The sequence below is a fragment of the Marmota marmota genome, unplaced genomic scaffold, assembly GCF_001458135.2.
Source record: "Marmota marmota marmota unplaced genomic scaffold, marMar, whole genome shotgun sequence".
Classification (NCBI taxonomy): Eukaryota; Metazoa; Chordata; class Mammalia; order Rodentia; family Sciuridae; genus Marmota; species Marmota marmota.
The window spans coordinates 24,892,450-24,918,611 of NW_026000101.1; the positions used below are offsets into that span (position 1 = coordinate 24,892,450).

Sequence of the window (26,162 nt, forward strand, 5' to 3'; positions counted from 1 at the left end):
CAGTTGAAAGATACAAACAGAAAGAGAGAAAAATATCTATCCCAATTAGTGTGATATATTACAAAATGACTTAAAGTGAGATCAGAAGAGGTTTTTTTCTTTTTTTCCTTTTCCTCTTTCTTTCTTTCTTTCTTTCTTTTTATTTTTTTTTGTCTCAGCTGTCTAACTATCTAGCTCTGTGACCTGGTCCACCACTTGGGACCTCAGATTTCTTATCTGTAAAATGAAGAGGTTGAACTTAATGATCTTTACACCCTTTTCAGCATAAAAATATTCTGTGTTTCTGAGTAAGAACTAGTCAAAGTGCACTTTCCTTTTTTCAAAGTCATATAACTAGTGAAATGAAAGGAGGGGATACTCAGGAACAGGCACAAAACCACATGTTATGCATTTTCACTGTATCATATCTTTATGTACATAATCTCATTGAATTCCCTCAACAAACCTTTTACAGTATTATTCACTTCAGTATTATTGTACTGAAGTGAAAAGACACAGAGAAGTGAATCAGTTCACCCAACTTTACTAAAACATAATATCTAAGAAGTCTAGTTAGAAAAAAAAAATTATCATTCTGTAAAACAAATAAGCTTAAGTTTTAAAAGCTGATGTTTGCTTGTACTAGACACATTTGATCATACAAAGTTTATTGTGTAGTTTGCACATGCATAGGGCCTATTCATGCTATAATTATGCAGTAAAGAAATAAACTTTTGATTCAGCATGTTTTTCATTATATATGAATGCCCAAAACTTAGTTTTCTAACTAGTGTACTAAATTTATTATTGTAAATATTTTGAATAAATGTTCAAAGTATTCACTTTAATTAGCCCACCCACCTAAAGGTAACATGGAGAAAAGAAATACTATTGTATCTTATCATTTATGCATACATTCTTGCTGAAATCAACTGCAGAAAGCCATAAGGAGAATAAAGTCAGAAAGAGGTTGGAGAAGGGAGGCAGATAGTTTCAGACCTTGCAGGTAACTGAGCTGAGAATTTTTATATTCTTAAGGAAAACAAGTAGTGTATAAGGATTGCATGATCTAGATTGCAATCCAAAAAATCATTTGAGCTGCAGTAAGGGGAATAGATTGTTGTGGTGCCCTAGAGAACAGATGAACTAGTTATGATAGTATTGTGGTAAACCAGGTAAGAGAAACAGTGGATTATATGAGGATGGTAGCTATGGAGATGGCATGAGATGGATCGGTTTGACAAATACATAGGAGATGAAACTGACAGGACTTGCATAATGATGGGAGTCAGAAAGATGTGAGGAATAATAACTGCTCAGTTTCTCTGGCGTACAACTGGACGGTTGAGCTGGTAATGAACTGGGTTGGGGGGATTAATGGTGGTGAGAGGCAGATACTTAAATAAGTATATAACAGAGTATGGTGCTTTGCCCTGGAATTTCTTCTAAAGAATGTTTTTTGATAGATCCTCTTATTAATGCTCCTATCCTCCTTTGAACACAAAATTCCCAGAAAGAAAATAAGTATAATAAACATAATGATGTACATTTGACAGAAAAAGTCCTTTGATGACATTATTCTCTTTTTCAGACTAGCATTTGTTCTTTCCCCTTAAAAGCATTGTCACAGAATGTGAAACCTCATTTGTTGTGGATAACTAACAGCTGACATTTTTGAGGAATGAGAGAAATACAGATGACTTTGGCTTGATTAGGAGATTTCTTTGACCAAAGTAATTATTCAAAAGGGAAAAGTTAAGTATTTCCGTGTCATATGTATTTTAAGTTCAGGGTGATTTTCTCTTCAGCTGCCAAATGGCCAAAAGACGTGTCCTCAGCAGGCCTCTTTCTCTATCAGGAGTGTGTTTAGATAGCCTATTCATCTAGCATTTTTTGCAGTGGGACTTAGATGCTATGAGCACCCTAGTGATATCCAAAATGAGAAAAAAAATCTAGTATATATCATCTTATATATTGTGAAATTACTGACTAGAGGGCATTCATTTATTTCTAGAATTGTCCTGTAATATCTTTCAGCAATTTCCATTTGAAATTCAACTTCAAGGGGTTGAGCAAAACTTCTTATTGGAAACATCCCCAAACTCATTTCACATGCTGTGAGTGCATCATTAGGACAGTGACTACTGACTAAGCTCTGCTATGTGCGAGGTTTATGCTATGTGCCTTTCAAGTATTATCCTATTTACTCCCCCACAAGAATGCTCTGAGGCAGGTACTGTTGTTCTAGCCATTAGGCACAAGAGGCAAAATACCATTGATTACGGATAACTCAGTCATTATTTTTGCACGTTGTTACAGTTATATATATTTTTGGTACATTGAAACATCTATGCAAGAGAGAGAGAGAAAGAACATAAGGAAGTAAAGGGAAAACGATAAAAGTTTTCTCTATTATTTCAGAATGTGAAAGTGCCTTTTATTATAAATACAGCTAAGAATCATGGCTCTTATTATATCTGGTCATTATTATTCTCTTCATGATGACTTAGATTTCTGTTCTGCTTTTCTGTAGATACTGGAAAAGCATACCACAAGTGAGAAGAAAAAAAAAAAAAAACAGCCTTCTGGACTAAAAGGTGAGCTATTTAAATAAATCCACAGAGGTTTCCATTTAACTATAAACATTATCCTATGCAGTTATTCTTCTGGGGACCAAAAAAAATATGTTTAAAATTTTTCCCAAATCCAACACTTCCCTTTATTCTAGTGTTCTCCCCAAAGCCTGGAGATCCTTTGGATCATATCTAAGTCTCCTTTAAGATCTCAGTTCCTATGGTCTTTGAGCCATAATCAAATACTTAGTTAATACTGGTGTGCTGCCCACACCACATTCCAAATGTTCTGCTGCCTATGAGACAGAGCAGAGGAATGGGATTTTCAAGCTGAAATTAAACGTGAACGGTGGATAATTGGAAAGAACAAAGAAATATTAGGTAGAAAGGGTAGGGGTGGGATACTGAAGGAGTAAGGAGACTATCCAGATTTAGATCTGTCTGCTTTGCCACTATGTAGTGGTTTGAATCACCAAACTAAACTATTTTGTATTTAATGTTTATCCCTTGCTTCATTTTAGGAATGAGGTTTCATGTATTCCTCAAAAATATCACAGATATGCTAATGTGAAGATATGAGAGCTCACAAATCTGCATTTTAAACAAAATCTTCCAAGTAAGTCAGGTAGCACTGAAGTTTGAGAATAGTTGTCTAAAGATATCATTTTGTCTGTTATGTATTTTCCTTGAGGGAAAACAGTCATATCATGAAAATACAAGAGACTTAACTTAAGTACAAAAAAAAATATGCTTGTCTGGATGAGTCGTCACAGGGGGTGTAAATTCCCAACAATTTTTATTTGAGGGCTCACTTCCTTCTTATTTCTAGTTAGGATGAAACAATCTGTGGGAAAAAAGAAAGAAAGAAAGAAAAGGGCCAGTCTGTCTGCTATTGTCACTGTTAATCTGAAGCCTATTCTGCCTTCTGGAACTTAAAAATTTACAAGTAGATCAGAAAATGGGGGTGGGGAAGAAGGTGGGACATGAAAGCACTTTCATAATGCACCTGGAGATTTTAAATATTGGAAGGTCGCTTGCTCAGGTACAGGCTTTATTTTTATCTCTTCTCCAGAATATTTAGATCTGACCATTGTGCCTGCTGCCTTCTCTCCCAGTGCCACTGGGGCTGTCTTGAAAGGAAGATGCTTATGTAAAGAAGACAAGTGTGGGAAGGCGCACATCAGCTTAACAGACCAAGGAACTCAGCAATTCCACCCACCGCTTCCTTCCCAGAGCAAACTCCCGAGAGATGTACTTCTAGCGAGATGTCTGGTGCTTTACAATGCTTCCCCAGCCCTTTCTGATGCGATGATTTCCTCCTGATAGCTTAATTTTATTAGATCATAGGAGCACAGTCCGTAATGTGAAAACACTTAAAGGGAAAGAGAAACTTTCAAAGCAGCTGTTTAATGTGGGGTGTTTTTTTAAAAAAAGAACCCATGGGGTGGGGGTGAGAAAACTAAATCCAAAACCTTACAAAATAAAAGCTATTTAGGCAGGCTAGCTTTCCCTTTTCCTCTATAAGTAAAATATTCATGAATTCCGCCACTATGGTACTGTATGCTAGATGCAATCAAAAACTCTTATGCAGAGCAGAAATCATTGAAAAGTGTACTGTTGCCTTACAATACTTCACAGAAAATCCATGAAATCTGCATTACAAGGCGCTGTCTCTTCCTGTAGCAACATTGCTTCACCCATTTCCAGCGGAGGAAGCCATGATCTTTCCTTTCTGTGATACTATCAGAACAAGATGCCTGGAGCAGGTAGCCGGCTGGTGTAAGGGCTGTGGAGTGTAAGAAGCTCTGAAAGTAGGAGAAAACACTGAAAAGGGGCAAATAATCACATTCAGGGTCCAATCAACATCAGTGCCCTATAATTAAACTCATGGAAACATTTGGTGAACTGGAGAGCTGATGTACTTCTTCATGAGGCAGAAAGACAGCTCCAAAGACATGCTACTTCAAAACACAGCTTGTCCTTGTATGTGCGATGGGTCATGTAATCTGTTTGACCACCAAAAATGTGTCCTTATTCGTGTGTCCATCTATCTACCCATCTGTCTGTTTATGCTTCTATGGATACATGCATTCATTTAGTATTTTGGAGTGTCTAGCATGTTCCACGCATCATGAACCAGGAACACAGAATGGATGACCTCACACCCCATCACGGGAAATCTCTTATCACATTTAAATAGAGACAAAGTGACATATTTCTGGTTAAAAATGGCAGCTGGAACACATATTTACCTTAGGCTGACCTCATGGAAAGATAAACAGGAAAGAATGAATGATAAATTTAGGTGACCTCAGAAGGCCAGCTCACGGAAATGACAAAAGGAGATTCAGAGAAACTACTCCTTTTATAGGAAAGGATCCTTGAGGGGCATGGGTGAAGCTTCAATCCGATAAAAGGGTTGAAAGTCTATTTAAGAAGCAGTAATGACACCAAAATATTCTACTTTGCATCTCCCAGCCAGGGGGTAGTGTCTCTCCCTCTAGACAGAATAAATAAGAGCTTTATTCTTTGGTAAGTGATATCAGAGGACCTCTGCTGTTGAAAAATACAAGTAACAATGAACAGTAGGGTTCCTGTCCTAAAAACATAATAAGTTGTTACAAAATTGTATACTGAAGACTGAGGCCTCCCCTTGTGCTGTTTTTCTCTGGGCACTGATTGCTGCATAGGAACATTCCAGCCAGATCTTGGAAGAACATTATCTGCTGCAACTAAGAACCTCAACCTCTAATTCAAAAAATAAGAAAGCAAACATTAATTATATCAGTCACATCAATGTGTAATAAAATCATCACCCATCAGGCTTTCCTAAACCTCTGTTCAGCTGTTCATTTCTATATTCTACTTTGTATAGGGATCTGTAGAAATTTGAGAAAATTCTCTCATATGAAAAAGAGCAAAACAACAACAACAAAGAAGTATGTCGGCAGAAATAGAACCTATGTGGGAGAAAAAGTTGCTCAAACAAAACTATTCCTTAGAAAAATTGAGATATAAAAGATAGCAGCTCTCTGAGCATTTGGGTTAGGGGGAAGCACAGTGCAATCTGGTTAAATGGATATTTCGAACAAGAATAAAGACTATAGTGAATGTGGATAATGTGACCAGTTTTGAAAAGGTGAATTAAAATGTCTTTGATTTAGTTATTCTTCACAGAATCATGTTCCTCGGGTTTCCTCCATCATATCTATAGCATTCCATGAAAACATGCATTTGACACCAGTACATTAGAAAACACAGTTTAAAAAAACATACAGAGGAAAAAAATAGGAAAATGTGCGCCCCCTCTCATATTCAAAACTATCAATAAAACCTTTTTTGTTTTACTGAGCCTCAGTATTCTGGCAATGATTCACTAAATAAATGAATGAATAAAAAAACTTAAGAAGAACCAGAAGGGCAGTTGTCAAATGGAATTGAAATAATTAACTTGAAGATAGAAAAGAGATATGAAGATACAAAGATGAGGGACACACAATAAGCATCAAGTTTCAAAAATAAAACAAGTAGAGGCCTTTTTGGATCTCTTATCACTCAACATCATTTTTTACTTTGTAATCATAATAGGTTAAGAACAAGTTGAAGAAATGAAAGCAGAAAGGCATTCACAATCTTATTTCCAACACAACAGAAATGTTATTGACAATAACAACAGTTTAATTTAAAGACCAGTTATTTATGATGTTAATAAATTTAACAAATTTGCAATTCATATCAGCACCATTCAGGTTAGGCATTGTTATTCCATAACTGTAAAATGTGTCATTGTTCCTAATAGACAGTGTCTATTACAGGATACATTATTTAATTTATAAAGCACACATTTTTTGAGCACTTACCAAGAGCTATGTTTCTAGGCTGTAAAAACACACCTACCTAAAACGAAGTATTTCTTCACCACTGAAAATAAATAGTAGAATATTTTACCATTAAGGGAGTATGTGTAGACATAGATGAAAGGAGTAGTGCGTGGTAGTAAAGGTAAACAAAATTTGCTCAACTACTTTCCAGTGGCAGGCACTGCATTATGCTATTCAGTTATCCAGAATACCTTGAGAAGGAGCTATAATTTCCCCTTTGGATGCCAAACAAAGTTAAATCTCTATCTGTTCAATGGGCTGGGGTTGGGGTGGGGGGGCTACTGTCCAAAGTGAAATATAAATCCACTAAAACTATACTTTGGTATTTATTGAATTCGGTTTTCTAAAAATAATACATTCACTTAACAAACAGCCATAAGCACTTGGCAAGTACCCAGCTCTCCTTTAAAGCTGGCTAGTCTCATATTCTAATAGTAGAAAAAATAAGATAACAAGGCTGAAAAGAAACAGGTGTATGTCAGGTGTATGCTGATGAAAACCAAGGCAACCCAAGGGGCTTTCTAGAGAGTTAGGAGGGGAAAAGGAAAAAAAAAGCAGAGGGGGGCCCCCAGCCAGATTTTTTTTTTGCATTTTTAACCTGATCGACAAAGTCACTGGCTTTCTTTCCTTCAACATATCTGTGTTCCTGCACAATATGATTTCTCTCTGCTGGCCTCTGGAAGGCACTTCACAGCACTGTGGCAGATTCCTTTCTTAAAATGATCTCCCAAGGGATCTAAGGTTTCTGGAGATGCCTTTATAGAAGGTCCCCTGGGTAATGGCTGAGGGCATCACACCTGGTCGTCCTCTTGGTTGCCTTCTGCCATACCCTGTATAGTATCTTGTTAAGGATTGGGTCTGAGGTGTTCCCCCAAAGCTTCTGTGTTAATGCAGAAGTGTTTGGCGGTGAAATGGTTGGAGTGTGAGAGCTGTAACCTAATCAGTCTATCCTCTGTCGACTGGCTGGGTAATAACTGCAGGCAGGTAAGTTGTGACTGGAGGATATGGGTCACTGGTGGGCATGCTCTGGAAGTGTGCATCTTACCTGCAGAGCATGCCCCTTCTCTCTCCCTCACTCCTTGCTGACATGAGAGGACAGCTTCCCTTTGGCATGCCCTTAGCCCTGGGGTGTGCTGACTCATCTAATGCCCCCAAAATGAAGTCAGCTGTCTGTGGACTAAGACCTCTGATATTATGAGCCAAAGTAAATTTTCTTCCTCAAAATTGTTCTCTTCAGGTATTTTGGTCACCTGATTTGAAAGCTGACTAAACAGGGCTCTATGAAAAATATGTGACCCTGATTTCTCCCAGGAAATCCTGGTGCAACTGCCCCAGCCATCTAGGACAGCCCTGGATCATTTGATTCCCTGAGTTCCTGGAACTTCACGTTTTCCCTATCAATGCAGAACTTGTGAACTCTAAGTCAAAGACATATACCTATGTAACTTACATTTCCTCAAGGTAAAAATGTAAATTTATGTTTCTAATGTGCTGTTACGTGTATGTTAGTTTCAGAGTCTCCAAAAGCAAAGTTGAGTCCCTCAGAAGTGGGTGGGGTAGTGTGTTGCATTTTTCTTTTTTTTAATTATCTATTCCTCTTATACCTGGATTGTACTTTGAGTGCAGTAGGTTCTCAAACCACATTGCTGTTTCCACTCAAAGAAGTCTGTGTACTCATTCAACAAAACCTTACTGAGAATCTATGCCCTATTAGTATGTAGGCCCTAATAATACCCCCTATTATTCAGTTGCTTTAGAGCTACCAGGAAGTGGACAGATTGGTTGGTTACCTTGATATGTTTATAACCTCTTGATGGAGATAAAAACAATACATACATGTGTAGTTATAGGATGTCTACAGGCAGCCCATAAACAGTATAACTGGTAAGAGCTGAAAATTCAGTATGAACTTAGGCTCAGGATATTAAGGCAAAAATTAATTTGTGAATCTGGAACTACAACTTAATGAAAAAAAAAGCATTTGAATTCAGGAGGCTATTCCCAGTGTGGGGAATGTCATAAATAAAGGCGTAACTTTCGGAAAGAAGTGAACACATGTGGGAGATAGAATGCACACCAACCTGGCTAAGTCAGGTAGTTCTATGAGTGGGGAGAAACAAGGTCAGAAGGATTAATTGGGACAACTTAATAGCAGGCTTGGAATCCCCAAAGAAGGGTATAATTTTATTGTAATAATTAACAGGAGCTGTTATCTATTTTTGCACTGGAGACTCATTCAGACAAATCAGAACATGAAAGCATTTTAGAAAGCATTCACAGTGATTCATTGGTCACTTGTACTTCATTGTAAAAAAAACAGCAATATGCTCTTACATATGGAATCAAGATGCCACCATGACCAACCTGGAAACTTAAGCCCTACTAATATAGACTCAATTACCTATTTCATACCACGAGTAAGCCAATCTAGTCCCTCCCATGCCCTATCTCCCATTGATTTCTTCTCAAACAGAACCTTCTTTATGTGAAGATCTTCCTCAAGTTTGAAGAGATGGAGAGCTTCTGGTAACAGACACACAAACCATTAAACAATGAACATTAGCCATTATTGTACTGAAATGTTTTGTTCAATAGCCTCTTTGTTTTTTTTTCCTCCTGCTACACTTTGTGTTCTCTTCTCAGAAACAAAAAAAAAAAAAAATCAAGCAGAAATAAAAAAAATAAGCACTTTCATTCTAAAAACAGAAAATATGCAGTCTTCTCTATTCTCCTGAATTCGGACCATCCTGCAACAGGTGGGGCCGCTTAGTCAGGAGAGATGGGAAGTAGTTGGGTGGTCTATACATCATTCTCTTCCTGGCCTAGCAGGTGCTTCAGGTTTTCCTACCAAGTTTGCAATTTCTGTCAGGTACAAGGAAGAGAGGGTATGTCTGTCCCACAAGTTAGACACTGGATAGCTCTGTGTGAAGCCAGATTTATAGCAATTAGAAGCATGTCACACATTCAGCTCTAGAAGCCTCCAGGTAAAAGCAGATTCTATATTTCATTGCTTTGTTGACAAAACCTTCTCTTTAGCTATTTCCCCCTATACAAACTTTGGTTAATTTATAAGGGCAGCCCTCTCCCATGTTTTTATTTTGAATGTCACATTAATACACTGAAAACCCTTTTTGGTATCTTAATGAACTGGATGATTCAAACAAATTATCTCTATTTCAGAATCACAAATTCTGCCTCATTGTTCAGGAAATTTCTAAACTATTATCTCTGGACAGTCTACAGTGCTTCATTTCAATAACAGAGTATCTTTGTAGAGGGCTTTTGTGTGATTCCAGAGCAGTTCTTTGTGGCTCTTCGATTTCAGTTACACAATTTGTGTGCTGATTTTTTTTTTCTCCCTCTGATTTGTGGAACTCAGCATTCTAAAAAAGACCGATGTTGGCAAAGGGTTTGAGGCTGGTCTATAATATCTGGACTACAGTTGGGCTGACTCCCTCTGGAAGGAGAGAAGGGGAGGGGGAAGGGTAGAATTCTTCTCTTCCTCTGACTGAAGGGTGGGTCCTAATGTTCATTGCTGCTGATGCAGAACTCAGCTTAAATGATATAGGACGTGAGGGGGCGGCAGCAAGTACAAAACAGTGAAATAAATTACCATATATATCATGTTCTGGTGGGTAAGATAGAAGTGATGTGTGTAATGAATCAAAGCTGGAAGCAGTTCTGGTGCATGGCGATAGTGAGGGAGACAGAGTTCTCCGGGCTCAGCCTCAGCTTCAGAGGGCTCTGCATGAGGAATATGTGAGTAAGCAGAAACCACTCACTGTAATGTGACAAGGGAGGACATTTGTGAGGGCACAGGAGACCTTTCGTTATTGTAGTGGGGATCTGTTATTTCGCCAGCCCAGCACTCTGGCTTTCCTGTGGGGAACTTCTCCACCCCTGCAGCATGAACCTTTTCTCATGCACTCAGTTAATGACCTCCCCTCCCCTGCAGAAGCACAGACATGTGACTTGGGCTGGACCACAGTCTCCCTGTCTCCCCTGATCTGAATTTTGAATAGTGATACACCATGTTAAAATGATTGTCTGCAGCTGCCCCATCCTGACAGCAGAGCCTGGGAAAGATGATACGTTTGTTTCTGCTCCCCAGAGTTAACCTGGTTCCTCCCTATCTTTTAGCCATGGCTGTTTGTTTCCTTTTTATTATGTAAACTACTGCATATTCTTAAAAGCTATTTTATCTTCTGTTCAAGTTAGTCAGGGTCCATTCCTTTTGTTTTAAATAAATTATTCCAGTTGTTGAAATTTTCAGAATTTTGGGGCTCTAAGCATCTTGGTGGTCTGTGGAGCTGTCAGGCGGATTCTGTATAAAGGTTGTCTTCTTGAGTTTCATGTAGTCAGACTGGAAGAGAGTCATGGTAAAATAGAAAGAGTAACAATAGGTACATGAGGGTTACAGTTAGAATTGGGGTATTGTTCTGAGGGTGTCTATAAGCAAAAGGAAGAAAGAGCCTCCTGTGGATGTCATGGGTCTTTCTGAGGCTAGTTATGAGAAGTTTGTAACTCCTATGAGTCCAAAGGCTCAAGACTAGTTCCTTAGCCTAAACTGAGGCTCAAGACTCTAGTTCAAAACTATAGATGGACATAGATCTGTTCGGAAAGCTCTGCTTTCCCATCTGCCACAGAGCCATTATTCCTTTATCCCAGAAATGAGAGTTAAGTCAAATGACACTGAAAAATACTTGGCACGGGGGTTTCGTACATGGAAGGCACCCAATTAACTGTTGATCCTGTTCGTCCCTCTTTTTGAGCTCTCAATCTTCCTTCAAAGATTCTAATGAGGCTGACAGATTAAACAATGCATTGAAATGACATATATTTGTTTCAGGCTTTTTTTTTTTTTCAATAGAACTGCTTTCCCCCGGGGATGATGATGATGCAGATTATCTAGGCACAGATTTTCTTTTGGAAAACTTTCATTAGTGGGGCATATTTTGCTGGCAGCAGGCCTAAGAAAAGTCTTAAGAAACTCAATGATTTAAAGATGATGAAAATGCAACATGTTATATAAATTTCATAGCCCTGGCCTGACTGGATAGTAGATACAAATTATATCCAATTAACATTTCTTCATTTCATTAACTCCAAAGCTCCACTTGCTAATGAACAATTAATCCCCTATTGATGTCTTTTACAGGGCCCAATGAGGGCTGTGCCCTGGGCCTGCCACTCTCTTGTATCAGAGGGTAGTGCTACTCTTGTACTGATGCCTTGTGGTCACCCATCACATTTTGCCACTGCTTGATCTTGATATGAGGATATCTGCCCTCCCCTTCCTGTCTATCACCCATCCTGGGTAGAAATCATGCTTTGTGTTCTAAGTAATCCTGATTGTCACCACCATTGTCTGCATCTTCACTTTTGTACTCTGCTCCTTCTCTTTGAGACTCAGAACTAGTCTATTAGTCTGAACTGAGGATGAGAGTATAGATGGACAGAGGTTGGACCCTTGTTTGGATTATCCTAATATTCATATGCATGGATCATTTGCACAACCCTTTCATACTTTTCCAGAAAAATATAAATATATAAGTTTATTATTTATATGTTATAGGTAAATTACAAGTAAGCTACATATATATTTATATAGGATACATTATATATAAATTTATCCCTTATTAAATGTATGTATGCACTAGTGTGTATCAAACAAGCAGAAACTCAGGAGGTCGATTTCATCCAAGTCCACATTCCAGACATATCTAACAACTCTCAAACCTGGATCAACTAGGTTACCATGTTAGTATCTAAATCACTCAATATTGTCTCAGTGTCTGATCTATTTTGCATTCAACCATGATTTGATTGAAATTCTATAATATAATCAAAGAGGGCTATTTTAACTATACTCTCTTAGAGAGTAAGGTAGGTATTTATAACTTACCTTTCTAATTTTTTTGCAGAAACATTGTGATAATATTAACAAATTGTAATCTTTAAGTACTGAGAAGAGAACTTAAAAGCAAGATTATTCATTATGTTACCCCCGCCCCCAAATTCTTAAGAATAACATAAAGTACAGCAATTGTAGTTGTTAATGTTAACTTCTGTGCAACATAATTCATGTAATTGGGTACTTGGATAAAGTGTTTTGTTTTATTAAAGTAAAATTCATTTTTTTTGCTACTATTTTGAGATTAGTTGTTAACGGCAATTTTTAGGATTTCACATTTTTCTTAGATTGGTTTAAAGTAAACATCATTCTTAATCTTGGGAAAGCACACTAAAATACTCTATGAAAATATTGTAAATTCATTAAGATATTTCAATGAAGCAAATGATCCTGGCTGGGAGGATGTTTATTTATTTATTTTTCCAAGGTTGGAAAAGAATTTTTTGACAAATAGAGCTGGTCATTTTGCATTCTATTACGGTTTTATCTTGCTTCCTTTCTCTATTCATTTTGTCTTGGTTGTGAAAATTCTGAATTATTTTAAAAATGTGCTGCAAGTTACAAGTTCTTCCATTTCATTCAGTGCCCTCCTTTTCTCTTATTAATTATGAAATTAGATTTATATGACATAGATGCTTTTTAAGGAGAGAAGCAGAGAATAGTTCGTAGTTGTTGTCTATATCTGACATCCCTCTGCAATGAAGAGAACAGGGATTTTGAAATATGACAGTAATGAATTCAGTCCTGAATCTGCCCTTGTTTGTTGTATGACCTCACCAAGCACTTCAGTTTCCTTAGGTGTTAAATGGCAAAATGTGTACAAAGATTACTATAAAAACTAGAAAGTCTGGGCACATCACCCCTCTAATGTGGAAAATGAAGTATTTTATTCCACTTTCATCTTGGGGCCCACTCACTTTTCCAAGCCAGCCAACAGCCATTGGGGAAATGATTTCTTCCCACTATTAGAAAGCTGTCTGTCATCCAAATGTGGAATACATGGTCCTCTCACAGACACTATAATAGGAGGTGGAACAAAAAGACCTCATATTTCTCTAAATTGAGCAGTTGGCCAGTTTATGGATGCTTCTAAGACTCATAATTCTCTAAATCTATTTATGATGATTATGATCTAAGCATCACATTTTCTCAATCAGTTGATCTGTTATTGAATGCTCTTAACTAGTTACTAGATATATAATTGCTATGATTATTTTAAGTTAATTGTATGTGTTTATGAGTGCAGTGCCTTCAAGGATATATTTTTGAATGCAATATTTGATATATTTCTCTTTTTTTCATAGAGAACATTGTGTATGCATACTACATTTCATTTGCTAAAATAAAAGTATTCAGAAACTTTATTAATAAAAATGCACATTGCAAACTTATTTAAAATAAGATCATTAAAAAATTAATATCCAATAATGGGGGATAGTTATGTAAATTATTCTACATTTTTATCACAGAATATTATTAGATTTTTTAAAATCATGCATATGTTGTAAGGACACATACAAATTAAAAATGAGAGACTTAATTCTCCCTGTCCAAAATAAGAGATTTCTCTCTACTTTTTTAAAGAAAACTTGTAATTACAAGTACTTTCTCATCTCTTTGAAAAGTATATAAATTCTCTTGAAAACTGAATAGGCCTTTTTTCAGCTTTATGACCTAGGAATGTCTTTTTTATTCTTGATGCATTATAATTATACACAATAGTGGGATTCATTATGCCATATTTGTACATACATATAACGTGGTTTAATCAATCTCTTTCCCCAGTACCTTCCCTTTCTCTCTCCTCCTCCCTTTCCTGTTTGCTCCCTTCTATTATTGTTATTCTTATTTTAATTAGCACTTTATAATTATACACTAAGATTCATTGTGGTATATTCATACATAGACATAGCATAATTTGGTAATTTTATTGCCCAATACCTACCCAGGCTTTCCCTGTCTTTCCTTCCTTCCTCTGTTTATCCCTTTCTGTTACTCTATTTCCTCCTCCTATTTTCAGAAGCTCTCTTCCCTACCCCACCTTATTTTCTTTTACTTTTTAAATACTCCATCTCTGTCTCTCAACTTCCCTAAATGTGAGAGAACATTTGATCTTTAACTTTATGAGCCTGATCTGTTTTACTTGTTGTGATGTGTTCTCCTAATCTATCCATTGTGTATGCATACCACATTTTCTTTATCCATTCAATTGTGGTTGAACATAGAGGCTGGTGCCATAAGTTGACTACTATGAATTGCACTGGGGTAAACATGGGTATGAATATATTACTATAGTATGCTGATTTTAAGTCTTTTGGCTAAATCCTGAGTAGTGGGATAGCTGGGTCATGTGCTGGGTTCTAAAAGGATGTCTTTTTCAAGGACTGAGGAGTCATCTTTTTGAAATGTAAACATTAAAAGAGTTAACACAATACCTGCTAGTTTCTGGAAACTGCTAGTTTCTGGGAAAGGATAAGAGCTTAATTTTGGTGAAAGCTTTGTTCTAAGTTGCAAAAATATCCCCTGCTATGAAGATATGAATGGCATTCCCCCCCGCCCCAATAAAGTTAACACAGGTGGTTAGCCCAATTGCCAAGTAAATCTAGGATGAACTATGTGTGTCAAAAGATGATGTCAGTGGGCTTGGGTTGTGGCTCAGCAGTGGAGCGCTCACTTAGCATGAGCGAGGTCCTGGGTTCGATCCTCAGCTCCACATAAAAATAAATAAACAAAATAAAGATATCGTGTCCAACTACAACTAAAAAAAAAAGATGATGTCAAATTTTCTTACTTGAAGAGTGGTTATTATTTCTCTTGAAGCCATGTATGTATGGTTTGTATCTGCTTGTCTATGTAAAAGTGTGTTTCTTTCTTTCTAATCACTTTGCAGATTGCTTGTGTTATTTATCACATTTTGGTTTAATGCTTATTAAAAACATAATGGTTTTCTTTCTCTTCTACCTTTATGCAAAGTTTTCTAGGTAAGAATATTTTGTCTTTAATTATATTTCCCCCACAATGTTAAAGTGTTATTAACATGGAATAGCAAGTTAAAAACTGTACAAAATTATATATACATATGTTCTTTGATGTATAGCATACTCCCAAAAGCTCAATGTAAGACAGTGCAAGAAGGTTCAGAGGAGAAAGGATTGGGTTGTAAGAATCTTAACCCAATCAGTATTTAATCCCCTGATAGGGATTAATTGAGTGGTAACTGAAGTGGTAGGGTGTGGCTGGAGGGGGAGGGAATTGGGGCTTGGCTTTGGGTATATATTTGTATCTAGCAAGTGGAGACTCTCTCTCTCTGCTTTCTGATCACCATGACATTAACTGTTTCCCTCTACCACATTCTTCAGTCCTGATGTTCAGCCTTACCTTGAGCCCTGAGGAATGGAGTCTGCCTTCTATGGCAAAGACCTCTGAAACCATGAGCCCTCAAATAAGCTCTTCCTCCTCTATAATTGTGCTGGTCGAGTCCTTTAGTCACAGCAGCGAGAAAGGCTAACTAAAACATTCACACACTTTAAATATATATATATATATATATATATATATATATATATATATATCCGATGAAAATAGAGGGGAGATCATCGGAGTAGAGGAAATGAATTGAGGGCGAGTAAGGAGGGAGGGGAAAAGGGAGAAACTGTGGAATAAACATGATCAAATTATTCTAGGTGCTGGGTGCCTATATGAACACGCCACAGTGAATTTCACCTTTATGCATGTCTATTAAACATCAATCAAAAGTGCAATAAATAAATGAAAGGAGGACAGTCGAAAAAGGGTTAAAGGGGAAGAGAGAGGGGGAGGGAAAGAAGAGGCACTGGGGACTGAAGTGGAGCAAACTGTATTCCATGTGTGCACAATTAGGTCAAAATTTAACCCCAATATCATTTTATCTATGATGTACTAATAAAAACATCAAAAATAGAATTTTTGTTACAANATATATATATAAAGTAGTTGAAAAATGTACATTTTTTTTGGCTCTTAACTATCATGTTACTTTCACCTTCTGTGCAGCTTTTCTATAAGAGTGACCACATCTAAATTTAAAGTGATGGATGATTAAAAACACAGGGCTAATATGACTCTGCCAATGATAGCAATGAGCTAAAAGCTGAAAAAAGAACATGGATTCTGGCACAAGAGAAAATCCAGTAGCAATTCTCCACAGGCAGCAAATAATTTGTTTGAGTGCATAATTAATAGATTTGTCAGAAAGTACTTAGATTGTGAAATATTGCACATAGCCCTCTTTCCAGATGGATTAAGATGAATGGGTCCTCCAGCAGCGTATGAAACCTCATTGCTCAGCGGCTAGAGAATTGCTGCATCTAGAGTTGTTTGAGTCTCTGCCTCTTTGCACTCTCTTTTCTCTTCCCCTAGCTGCAGGGGGAAAAATGAATAGAATGCTTCTAATTCCAATATTGAATGGTGTCCTTTACCTAAAGGGCATCCAAGCAGACAAAATTAAATCAGATGCTCAATGGGGAAACTTTCCACTAAGCAGGAATTTAAAACAGGAAAATGTATTAACATGTTGAAAAATGGTTAAATTAAGCCTATCTGTGGATCAGAGGTGTGACTTTTCAGCAACAAGCCACAGATATATTTCATGTGCAATTGCCTGCACTTTGAGAAGTGACACATGCCTTCTTTACCCTTGGAAATAGCCATGTAATGCATACCTGGGGGACTCTGATAGAAATTGGCTGGTTTAAAAGAGTATGATGAGAATCCAGATTCTATTTCTTTTTAGAATATAGTCTATATGAAAAAAAAAATGACCGACCAATGATTTCTGCCTGCAAATTTTTGTTACAGATGAGAATTATGGGCCTTAATGAGTGACAGAAATGACTTTGATTCCAAGGCAGTGGCCTCTATTATTTTGGGTGCCCTGAAGAGTTGAAATATGAATAAATAAAATTAATTCACCTCTTAAATTTTTATTTATGGGAAGAATTATGTTGTGTTTTGGGGGGAATGGGAGATAATTTAATTTTGTTTTTTGCTTTGTTTCATTTTTGCATTTTACTAAAGTGGAGAGATGAGGTGGAGACATGGTTCAGCATCTCATGGGGGTCTGATGCAATGTTGCTGTTGTTATTATTATTATTATTATTATTATTATTATTAAAATTTCCTTCCTCCCAAGCAAATATTTAGCAGAGTCTTGGAGGTCAGAGCTATATCTAGTTTCAAGAGGAGGTGGTTTATAAAACTGATGGTAATTAGTGGCTGTACAGAATATTTTCCAGAGCAAATAATTGTGAATGGCACCAGTAAGCACTCCAGAAGTTGTTATTTTAATCGTCTAGTTGAAAACATTGGCCTTTCCCCAATAAAATTAAAGCCATGAAATCTAACCAGGGCTGACAATCAAAATTTATTCATTGTTTAAACATTTATCAAGGATTTCCATCATCCTGGATTATGTGAATCCAAGTCACGTAACATATTTATTAAAATCGTAGATTTCTAGGGCCTGTCATCATATCAGTCAATCAGAATCTCTGGGTGGTGCCCTGGGAATCAGCATTTACCATAGCTGGAAGCGCTTTCACATACTAAAACCTTGGACTCTGCTTAAAGGTTGGGGCCTGTTTCATCACTGCAAACCTCCCCGTGCCACTGCATTCAAACTTGACCCAGGAAGTTCCTCAGACAAGGGAAAGGAGGGAAAACTGCAAAATAGTTTTAAAATTTGGAGAGATTTTTTTTTTTAAAATAGTTTGCTGCTTTAATTTTCATTCATTCATTTATTAATTTATTTATTCTTTCCTACTTCAACAAATACTTATTGAGAATCTGTTCTGTATCATGTATCTGTAAGTTCTGGGAATATGATAAAAATAGTTTCATGTTCCTTCCACCTTCTACTCTGGAACCCATGCAGGTGAAGTCCTTTAAGCAATATAAAGAACACTTAGGGGCTGGGGATGTGGCTCAAGCGGTAACGTACTCGTCTGGCATAGGTGGGGTGCTGGGTTCGATCCTCAGCACCACATAAAAATGAAGATGTTGTGTCCACCGAAAACTAAAAAATTATTTCTCTTTCTCTTAAACAACAACAACAACAATAACAAAAAACACTTAGCTCTCAGATCTGATGAGAGTCCTGGCTCAGGATGCCTGCTTTGTGTCCTCTTTGTTTTAAAAATTTCTCTAGACTCTGAATTCAGCTTTCCCGTTTTACTTCTATTTTGGTTTCTTATTCTTTAACCCAAAAGCTTAATGTTTGGGGAGCAGGGAATTAATAGTAAGCCAGAGAAGAAATCAAATGCTATCAGAAAATTCAATAAATGAAACTAAAGCTTCTTGTACAAAATTTTGTTTTAGATCAGAGATGCCTCAAAAACATGGAATAAGCTTTGAGAGTAGGTTAGTATTAAAATAAAAACTAGATATCTATAATATTTTGTGATCTGTCAGTGTAAGAAAAAAAACACAGAAATTTACTTTATGATAAGCTCTTCAGTATCATCATTTCTATTTTCTCCTTCTTTGTTGATCAGAATCAGATGGAACTCTGATTTTCTTTGAGTAAATATAACCATGATGTTAAAATCATAAGAGTGTAGTCAAATAAATTAACTTGATACAAAGATTTTCTGGTAGACACAATGGAAATATTCTAGAAAGAAAAAAAGTGTGGGCATTGGATGACCTTTTAAAGTCACTTTGAGAGAAAAATTAAATGGCAAATGAAATCTAATTCTTATCTCTCTCAATATCACAGCAAACTATATGGAAATATATTCCCATGGTAAGCTAGAAGGAATAGCTTAATGATTTAAAACATCAGGTTTGCAATGATTAGAAACCATAGAACAGTCGGTTTGAATCTCAAAACACTTTAGCTTAATCTTCTCTCTTTCTAAAACATGTCAATAGAATATCTAATTTAGATTCTGTGTGTGTGTGCATGCACTCGCACGTGTGTATGTGTGTGTAGCCACATATGCAGTTATTAAGGGAACTGATACCCCTAACAAACAAAACCCGAGGGTTTTTGTAAGAATAAAAGTTTCACAAAACTATTTGCTTCTAGAAACAATTTTTCATGATCTTCTTTTTAAGAAGTACAGAAAAGCTATTGATAAAATTGGGGAAATTCATAGCTTATTTCTCCTCCATTCTAGGAAAGCAAGCTTAGAATGCTTTGCCTAATGTTACACTGCCCATTTTTAATCAACCCCAAGGAACCTGATGATATACAGTCAGTCTAAAGGGTTTGCTTGCTGCTTAAGCCCATTGCACATGATGAAATTGTATTTTCTTAGTCTAGGGCAAGAGATGCTGAGGATGACAGTTCCTCTTGAAGTGTCAAGAAAGACCTTGAAAAAAATCAATAACTCTCCAGTGGTATATTAAATGCCTATGGAGCAAATGTAATTTTTTTATATAACTATTGCAAAAAGTTTCTAAAATATACCTAATTTAGGTGTAAATTATGTCAAATCAGCATGACAGGGCGCTAGAGAAGATATGGATGCACAGCTACACTGTCTGCAGATCAAAAATCCATTTTTTTTTATTTGACATGTTGAGTTTGGTGTTTTTAGTATAAAAGTTTTACCATTTTTTTAGAAAATCTGAATCTTTTGATCCTAGAGCCTAGTATCATGGGGAACATTTATAAAAGTTCTTCCTATAACTCCAGGCAAATAAGAATTAGTTAAAATTAGGCAAGGGACATTGATCTGATTTTAGTGAGCCAAACTGAATTATATATTCTAATAATCTTTAGAAAGGAAAAGAAAAGAAGTACATTTAACTTAACATTTGCATCCTTTTGGAGAAGTTTTACTCTTCAGGGACATAAATTTCAGTAAGAACTCTTTCTGCCCTCCTGATTCTGAAGGTAATCCGTCGCAGCAACATGCTAGTACTTAGCACAATGAAGGCAGCTCTCACAAAGGGATTGAAAGGAATCCAAAATATACTTCTGTTAACTCATCAAAGAAGTGAAACTCTCTCAAGTCACACCACCTTCATTATGATGGCAGCTTAGTTTCAGAAGAAATGTTCAGAGGAGAGCCCTGGAGATGTTTTGCTTTTAAGTAAAATATTTTTTTTTCTGATAATGGAAGTAAAAATTCTAAGAAAAATTAGAAAAATTTAGACCTAGAAAAAAAGTATAAAAACATAAGTCTGTAATTCCTTTCCCTGAAAAAAACCACTAACACTACTTTTGGTTTATTTTCTTTCACCAAAGGAAATCTTTTTTTCATTTAAAATAAAACTTTGCTTTCCTTTATGCTTAAAGTAATTGTTTTTTTTTTTTAATTTTTATTATTGGTTGTTCAAAACATTACATAGTTCTTGACATATCATATTTCATAAAAGTAATTGTTTTTAAATTCTAAATTACACATAAGAGCAAATGATTATGCATAGTAACAACAGAAGTATGTATTCACAACTTCAATTTATCAAAGGTTACATTTTACAATATTCATTACCAATATTTTTAAATTAAAATTTCAACTATAATTGGCTCATCTACTGTACATCATCCCATTGCTCACTCTGGGATGTAACCACTTCTTGAAGGGTTATATGTTTAATTTCCCCACACATCCATGTATTTATAAGCAAACAACATAACATTCGGATTTATTTTTATTTATAACATATGAATAATATGTTGTGCATATTTCTGCATCTTTTATCGCTCAACATCATTTTCTATATTCATCTGTTAATCAGTTTAACAGAATTCATTCATTTTAACTTATCTAAAATAGTGTACTATATAAATTAAAAATTACATAAATATTCTACACTTTTCCATTCCCACACTGAATCCCTGAATTTTTCCTTTATATTTTCTTTCTTAGATTTAGTAAATAACTATAATTATACAACTATAATCTTTGTAATTATATATAGTAGTTGGGTTCATCTTGACAAATTCATGCATGCATGGAAATCGATTTGGAAAAGGTGGAGGGAAAAAAAGGGAGGGGATCATGAACTGAAATCAATTTCCTTTACTTTTTTAATATTAAAAGAATGCTTTAAAGAATATCATTGTGCAAATTTGCACACAGTGGCTATTTCAATTTTAATTAGTAAATTCAAATTATTCTATGCAGTAGTCATAAAATATGTTCTTATTCCTGCTGTGTAAGGCAGGATGCAATTCTCCACGTCCTTGATAGCAAGTAATGTTCTCAGATTTTATTCATTTATTTTTCCCTAGATGTAGTGGTTCTCATTGTTTTAACTTGTACACATCTTGTATTACTAGCAAAATATCTCTTCATAAATATAGTGGCTTTTCTATTTTTTCAACTTTCCTCTTCAACATTCTATGGATTTTATATTGATTTAAATGTATATATGAATCAGTTAATTTGAAATTTTTTACATCACAAATATCATCCTCCAATCTATAGTTGATGCTTTAAAATAAAAATTGACATAGTGTCTTTATTGGACATTAAAAACAATGTAAACAAATTTATAAACATTTTAGTTAATTTTTATATCTTCCTTTAGAAGTCCATTCTCATATCAATAAAGATATTCTCTAAAATTCTTTTCAGAGTTCAAAATTAATGCTTTTTCCCCTCACATAAACTGATTAAAATATCTTGAATTTCTTCTTACTTCTGAGGAAAAGACCCATATTTTAACATATTTATTAGCTCAGTATCATTTATGGATTAGCCTATCATTGTATCTTTGTAAGGCAATTCAAATTCAATACAGATTCAGTTATTGGATACATAGCTTTTTTGTTGTCTTAAACATATCATTATTTCAGTTTCAAATTCTTAACACATTAAGCATTTGAAAGTGTTTATTTTTAATTTATGTGAATTTTTATACTTCCTCTTAATTTTTTGTCGGTGATTTCTGATTTATAACAGTGACATCAAAGAGCCTGTTCTCAAAGAGTTGGGACCACAGCCTAGTTGTGCTAGGATGAACTGCTGAGAAACCAAATAAAATACCTGTGATGGCATATGTTATGGTTTAGATATGAGGTGTCCCCTCAAAACCTCATGTGTGAGTCAATGCAATAAATTTTAGAGGTAAATGTTTAGGTTATGAGAGTCTTAATGTAATCAGTGCATTGATCCCTCTGATAGGAATTAACTGGATGATAACTGGAGGTAGGTAGACTGTGGCTGGAGGAGGAGGGTAATTGGGATTATACCTTTTAGGTATATATTTTGTTTCTGGAAAGGAGAATGCTTGCACTCCTCTCCCCCTATCTTCATCCTGGGGCCATGTTCCTAGTGGCTTTCCTCCACCCTACACTTCAGCCATTATGTTCTGCCTCACGTCAGGCCATGAGGAACGGAGTAGGCCATTTATGGACTGAGACCTCTGAAACCATAAGCTCCCAAATAAACTTTTACTCCTAAAATATTTCTTGTCAAGTCTTTTAATCACAGCAGTGAAACAGCTGACTAAAATAGCATATGAGACATAAGGTATGTTGAAAAATGTTTTAGAGAAGATCTCGTGGCAACAGGCTAGACAGAGAGCACTTCCATGCCTCACAACACTTCACCAAATAGAGTAAATCTTATGATGGTGTTTTCAGTGGTGGTTAGCTGAATGAATGGCATTTATCCTCTCTACAAAGCCCTCAATTCCATGCCAGTTATCACAGGAGGAAGGGCTTATAAGTTAGGCTACAGTAACAATGGCATCACTAATTTACATAGCTTGCTTTGTTCCTTGTATGACTAGTATTCCAAGGAGCAGTTGTCCTGGTATGTGTGTGTGTGTGTGCAGGAACATAGTTCCTAAAAATAACACTAGTTTGCCCTATTTGCAATATACTTGAGAAAGAAAGTCAATGTCCTTCCATATAGTATTGAAATGAGCATTGCAGTCTAGGCCTGCTCCTATTGTTACCTTAACTTGACTAGGTTCTAGGAAAGGGAAAGTGGCATTTCAGGGACATGGTGTTTTCCTGTTTTCTATTTCTTTAAGGGTGAACCACTCAGAGTTATTCCTTATTATTAAGAATCTTTTAAAAATAATTTTTTAGTTGTTGATGAACCTTTATTTTATTTGCTTATTTATATATGGTGCTAGGATTCGAACACAGTGCCTCACATGTATGAGGCAAACGCTCTACTGCTGAGCTACAACTCCAGCCTCATTATTAAGAATCATTACTATAGGGGTTAGGGTTGTAGCTCAGTGGTAAAGTGCTTGCCTTGCATGTGTGAGGCCATGGGTTCTGTCCCCAGCACCACATAAAAATAAACACATAAAAAAGAATAATAAAGATATTAAAAAAAGAATTGTTACTGCATAATTTATGCTCAATTTTATTGGATATTTCTTATATGCTTGAAAAGATTATAGCTTCTTTTAATGAGGTCTGAGTTTATCCATAAATATATTGTATCAAGAATAACATTTATAATTTGCTAAGTAACTTAGCAAGATTCTTTCTCTAATAAAACATAAAAAAGCTTGGGGATGTGGCTCCGTGGTGAAGTGCTTCTGGGTTCAATCTTTAGTATCTCCCTTCCCTGCCCCCCCTCCCCCCCAAAAAAAAAAGAGAGGGAGGAGAATAATATGAAACAAATATGCTTTTGAAATGAGAAAGCAATGCTATTGCTTCTTCTCACAAAGCTTATCTAATTGAGCAGGAAATTAGGAGGAGTCACTCACAAGATATAAATCTCACCAAATAAGCATCAGAACAGAAATAGAGCACATTACTAGAACTGGCCAGTGAAGGAAGATTTCAGCATCCATGGATCTCCCTGAATATGCTCAAACAAGTAGATAAGAGAGAGTTCTGTAGAGCAGATGAGTTCCTTGGATGTTTATATTCATTCACATCTTTCATGAAATTTGGAAAGTTCTTAGTTATTATTTGTTCATATATCTCTCTGCCCCTATGTCTCTTCTTCTGGAATTCCTATAATACAAATGTGGGTCAGTTTAATGGTGTCCTGCAGGTCCCTTGGTTCTGTCTACTTTTCTTCAATATTTTTTATTTCTGTTCTTTGGAGTTATTAACTTCCATTGTTCTGTTTAGATGTGCTGATTCTTCCGCCTGCTTGAATCTGTTTTTGAATTCATTTCGTGGACATTTTTTGTTTCAGTTATTGTAATTTCTCACTCTAGAATTTCTTTTTGGTTTCTTTTTAAAGGTTTTCTATCTCTTTTTTCATTATTATTTTATTTTTTGCTTATACCTTATTTTCTTAATATTCTTCCTTCCTTCTTTTAGTTATTTAAGTATCTTTTAAACAGTTTATTTGTCAAACATGGTAGCACCAGCCTGTAATCCTCAAATGAGGCAGGAGGATTCCAAATTGGAGGTTAGCTTTGGCCACTTAGCAAGACCCTGTATCAAATTAAAAAATTTTAAAAATGGGGGCTGAGAGTGGAGCTCAGTGGTAAAACCTTTCTGGATTCAATCTCCACTTCAGGAAGAGAAAGAAATCACAAACAAACAAACAATTGTATTTAAAATCTCTGATAGACCTTCCATCAGTTCTATTTTAGGGGTACCATATATATTTATGTCTTTCCTTTGAATGGACCATATTTTTATTTATCTTTACATGCCTGTGATTTTGTTGTTGTTGAAAGATGCATATTTGAACTTAATAATGTGCTAGTCTGGAAATAAAATGACTCCTATGGAAGATGGAGAATTTTGTTTTTTAATTGTTCTAGATAATATGTGCTAAGGATCAGTGTGAGGTGTAAACTTAATAACTCTCGTATCTTTTCTGAGCCTAAGTCTTAGAATGACTTGGAATGAAAGTCATGGAATAATTTTCTAGTTTGCCCCGAATACATGGTTACTTTTGGATTTTCTATTTTTCAATGTTTGGCTTCCAAAGGGGGAAAGAGAGGGGGAAAACGGGTACAGTAAAGCCACTGGCTTTAAGTCCTCATAAAGTCACTTCTTCCTGAAGGGAAGGGCCTACAACAATGGAGGGAGGTGCTATAGCATTGACTTCCACCTGTTTTTCTACAAACTCTGTGATCAGAAGCAGCAGTGAACAACCAGAGCACAGATGCCTGATACTTAGAGCACAGGGTCCTTTTTACCCAATCTGATTCCTGGAAGCTATGTGTAGGCTACTTCTTCACAAATTCATATATAGCTTTCTTTCATAATAAGAAGTAAGGTATGAGTGGTTATCATTGTACTGAGAACTGAGAAAAGTAATTAATTGAATTAATGGCATCTTACCATTGAAACCTTTCCCCTGGAAGTTGCAACCCTTTAATAGAATTCTGAGTTCCAAAATAGTTACCTCAGACAGATTCTGCTTGTGCAATTTTTATCTAGGTAGGTAGATAGATCTCTGGTACTTTTTTTACTCTGTCACCTTTCCAGATACTGTTTGTTTTATCAATTTTTAAATTCACATTTAAGGATGTGCTTTTGTGTCCATCTTGGTTCAAGATTATATTATCTTCCTGGAGAATTGTTCTTTATGAAAGTTCTCTCCTCTCTCCTGCTAATATCTTTTGCCTTAACTCCTGTTACTCATTTTTCATTCATTTACTATTCTTCTCTATTTGACATTATACATAAGATGGATATTTTGATTTTTATAGCCAAGGCAAATTTAGTTTTATCCACACATGTATATCATTTTCCACATACACAGTCTTATTTAATCTCATGCCATCTTTAGGGCCTAATATTCCCTTTCATAGTATATTTTATAGTTACTAAGAGTGATTAAAATATTTTCCCTGTAATTATTAGTTTTTGAAAATTTTTATAGCTTAGCTGGGAATAGGCTCAGGTTTCTTTCTTTTATATATATATATATATATATATAT

General features: G+C 35.8%; 1 long non-coding RNA gene across 1 annotated transcript in view; it reads left to right on the forward strand.

Moving 5' to 3' along the window:
* LOC125610713 overlaps positions 1-26,162 on the forward strand; it is a 138,441-nt gene that overhangs the window by 87,115 nt on the left and 25,164 nt on the right. The window contains exons 4-6 of the long non-coding RNA XR_007340714.1: positions 2,513-2,576; positions 3,074-3,168; positions 3,625-10,192. This is a non-coding gene — a long non-coding RNA (uncharacterized LOC125610713). The remainder of the gene's footprint in view (positions 1-2,512; positions 2,577-3,073; positions 3,169-3,624; positions 10,193-26,162) is intronic.